The 3833-nt window shown below is 43.4% G+C and overlaps 1 protein-coding gene across 2 annotated transcripts in view; it reads right to left on the bottom strand.

Moving 5' to 3' along the window:
• Window positions 1-3669: 3669 nt before the first annotated feature.
• ZFYVE28 (zinc finger FYVE-type containing 28) overlaps window positions 3670-3833 on the bottom strand; it is a 403791-nt gene continuing 403627 nt past the window's right edge. For both annotated transcript variants that reach the window (XR_002099255.1, XR_002099254.1), the window contains exon 15: window positions 3670-3830. The gene's annotated coding sequence lies outside the window, so the exon portion shown is untranslated. The remainder of the gene's footprint in view (window positions 3831-3833) is intronic.

The raw sequence follows: 3833 nt of genomic DNA on the forward strand, positions 1-3833 counted from the left end.
TGCCCTCTTCTTTATGGCAGCCCTTCAAGTATTTGAAGACTGCTCTCATGTCCCCTCTTAGGTGTCTTTTCTGTGCAGATGAGGATGTGCCAGTTCTCAAGAGAGACTGGGCCTGGTCAGTCATAGCACTGGGAATCAGCTACCCTCTAGGTTTTAATCCTGATGCCGACTCCCACTATGGTTTTCAAAAATTAGTTACTCCTGCCTCAGTTTTCCTTTCTGTAAAATGAGAAGAATATTAACCTGCTTCAGGGAGGTGAAGCAGCCAAAGCACTTTGGTGTCAACCATCAGTTTGTAAAACAAAGAGCTAAGCGAGGGCTACATGTTACTCTGGCTATTTATTTATTGGTTTTATATGCACTGCAATCCACAGAGACTACTGCAAATGAAGCCTGATCAGTGTTACTTTTTTAGCTGACTTTAAATCTGCATGGAATGACACCTTGTTAGTGATTCTCCGTGGTAGCTCAGCGTGCTTTCGCTGCTGGGCTCTGCACCCAGGAAATATTCTGCAGGTCACTTGGGTTGTTTTTTTGGTGTACATCTGCTGCTTCTAGTGGTTCAGTAGATGCTTCCTGGAGATTGAAAGAAATGAAGGAATCTGTCAGTTAATCCTTGAGTTTGCTGAACTCTCAATCGTGACCAAGTGCTGTTGGGTGATATCCTCCCTCTTGGCAGTATGCACGGTTGGCCCCTAGGACGTGTCACACTGGACACTGATTTGAGACTGCATGGTTGACAGGTCTGTTTTTTCTTTCCTTTCTGTCCTTGCAGGCTGGATTACCAGAAACCAGCCAGGTACTTGGAATACCTTTCTCTCTGCCATGCCCCATTTCTTTTATTTCTTGCCTGTGTGAGTAACTGACCTCCACCAGCCCTGCACTGGGGTAACTTCACTGACTTCAAAGAAGCTACTCCTAACTCAGACCAGAGCCAAGAAAGATGAGGTCCTTCTCTCTGCCTTCCAGAGCATGCTCACATCACATTTACTACATCATCTGATGCTATACCACATTTGCCCTCACAGTTCAAATGTTCAACCATCACAATACTTTGTAAGATGTTTCAATGGTTAATCACTCTCACTGTTAAAAATCAGCACCTTATTCCTTTGCTGAACTTCTTTAACTTTCTGTCTTTGGACATCATTGTATTTTGTCTACTGGCATGACGAGCCCTTTAACATCAGATTACTTTTCCCTATGCAGATAGATATAGACTATTTTGGTTGACTTTCTCTGAGTCAAACTAAATCAACCGAGCTCCTTGTATCTTTCATCAGGAAGTACGTTTTCCAATCCTGTTCTCATTCTTCTGGCTCTTCCTTAAAACTTCCCCAATGTTTCTAACATCCTTTTGGAATTGGGGAGCCCAGGACTGTTCCTGCAGTGGCCTCTCCAGTGCCAAAAAGAGGATAACAGAACAGCAGCAGCAAAAAAGTCTTCTTTGAGTGCTACTGATTGCCCAGCTACTCAATGCATCTGTAGGACTAGAGGTTGCCCTGGTTTGGAGAGCCTTACTTCCTAACCCCCTGGAGTCAGAAGCTGTGAAGTCAGTCAACTGACTGGCTACATACTGGATTTCTTATCTTATCCCAATAAAGACTTGGAGCAGATTACTGTACTTGAATGGTCTTGTTTGAATGGAAGGGTTTTTATGGCAACTGCAGCAAGCTTTCTCCAGATCCATTATGTGTGGTTATTTAAAATGATGGAAGACTTTTATTTCTAGGAAGATGTCGTTTACAATCCTCAGCGGCAACCTTCCATTTGTGTTCCCTGCTAAAAGAGCAGCTCGTTGGAAGAGCACAAACTCATGCTATTCTTTGCAGCAGCCATAAGAAGCAAAAGTCTGGGGATGAAATCAAGTATGTCAGTGACTGCCATTCTCAACACAAACTTCCAGATTTCTCTCTTCCCCTCTTCCCCACATCTACCAGTGTTGAGGCTCAGGGGATCTTAAGGCTGTTTCCTCTTAAATTTATTTATGAACTTGTAGAAGCAAAGAAAACACTGCATATCCTCACTACTACCCGCAAGCTTTTCACAAATGAGCCAAAGAAAGTGATTTGAATTATTTATTCATTTCAAAAAGGTCTCCTCCAGCATAACTAAAAAGAAACTCGCAGACCTCAACAGCCCTGGACAACCCAAAATACAGTGGGCCACCACAGAGGCAAAACTCAGTATAACTTCTGCACCTGCCTATGCCATGTGTGAAGTCACACTTGGTAAGATGCTTGCCTTCCCAATTATTCAAGAACCTTATTGGGTGTGGCAAGTGTGTGTGTGTGTGTGTGTGTGTGTGTGCGCGCGCGTGTGTGTGTGTGCGCGCGCACATACGTATATATAAAATGGCAACAGCTCCAGGAGGGCAGCAGGAAGGGCTGCTTCTAGTGGGACACATTGTGTATTTCTGGGCTTGGCAAAAACACTGCACTGAAGACATAGGTAAAAAGACTCCTCCACTCCTAGGAATATTGTCTCTGGTTGTATCAGCTGCAGCATTAATTGGTTCTAGGGAAACACACATACTGTCATACCCAGCTTCTAAGCGAAAGAAACTGAAAGGACTGTGATGCTGGGAAGAGGAAGTAAAGGGATAAAAATGGAAATGGCTGGGGGACCCATAGTGCTCCAAGGCTTCCCAGGGAGAAGACTCCATATAATACGCACATCAGCATCAAGGAGGCACGTTTCAGAAAACATCATCCTTTAAGAGGAGAATTTGTCCCTAATACTAGACAAGTGTCTGACCCTGTGGTGTAAACCTTCATAATTACAAACATGCTTAAGCAATAATTCTAATGAAGCAGGAAGCAAAAGTATCTGCAACTGTGTGCAATGCAATAGAGAGCTGGCACTTGGTGAAGAGATTATAGCAGAGGGTTGCCAAGGTAACCAGAGGATGCAGATCCAGCATCTTTGGCTTTGCTTAATCTGATAGCGAGTTCAGCTGGGGACAAGATATGTTGGTGTGTTCCTCCAGCTCAAGGGAATGTGCTTGTACTTGAGTCCTCTCCAAAGCCAGATCTCCCAACTCCAGCCATTATTATATCCTCCTGCAACATCCTTCATCCTCACCCTCTCTCTCCCCCGTGAGAAGCTGTGCACACGGAAATACAAAATGAGGTTTTTAAATTAACATTTCCCTACAATCTTTACTACCATTAGAGTACTGTGGGGCTAGAAGCCTAAGCTCCCATGGCCACAATCTGCTTTTTGCTGAGCAAAAGGGCCATCAAAGATACATTTTCAATCCTGTGAAAACAATCCAACATGACATACTGCACCTGCACAAGCTACATCTGACCCAGGGCACAGTCTGGTGTGCTGTAAATCCAAGGAGGATTATTTTAACTGTCAACGATCTGTGTCATTCACAGAATAGATTTCTTTTGACTTGAAACAGGCAGGCCCATTTTGTCCAATCTGTGAAGCAGACATGGGACACAAGCACTGCCAACGACCTGCCTACAACTGGACTTCTCAGGCGCTTCTACTGCCCTCTCTGCTTGGATGGGAATTTCATCCTTAAAGTTTAAACTTAATTCTCTTGTGTTATCTACAAACGAGTGCAGTGTGAGTGAACTAAAGCCAATTTCTTTGACAGGAATGTCAGCTGTCAGTGTGCAAACAGACCAATAAATGAAACAGCAATCCAGCACATGGAAGTAGAAAGTCCTGACATTTTAATCATCTGAAGAGATTACAAGAGCAAAGTCTTCCTTGAGGCAAATGCATATTGATATAGTCATTGTGCTTTTCAGTAAGAGAAATAGGAGTTTATATTTACATAAGAAACTATAGCGTCTGAGATCTTTAAATACCTT

This window comes from Gavialis gangeticus, unplaced genomic scaffold (assembly GCF_001723915.1).
Source record: "Gavialis gangeticus isolate Ggan-Ray unplaced genomic scaffold, GavGan_comp1, whole genome shotgun sequence".
Classification (NCBI taxonomy): Eukaryota; Metazoa; Chordata; order Crocodylia; family Gavialidae; genus Gavialis; species Gavialis gangeticus.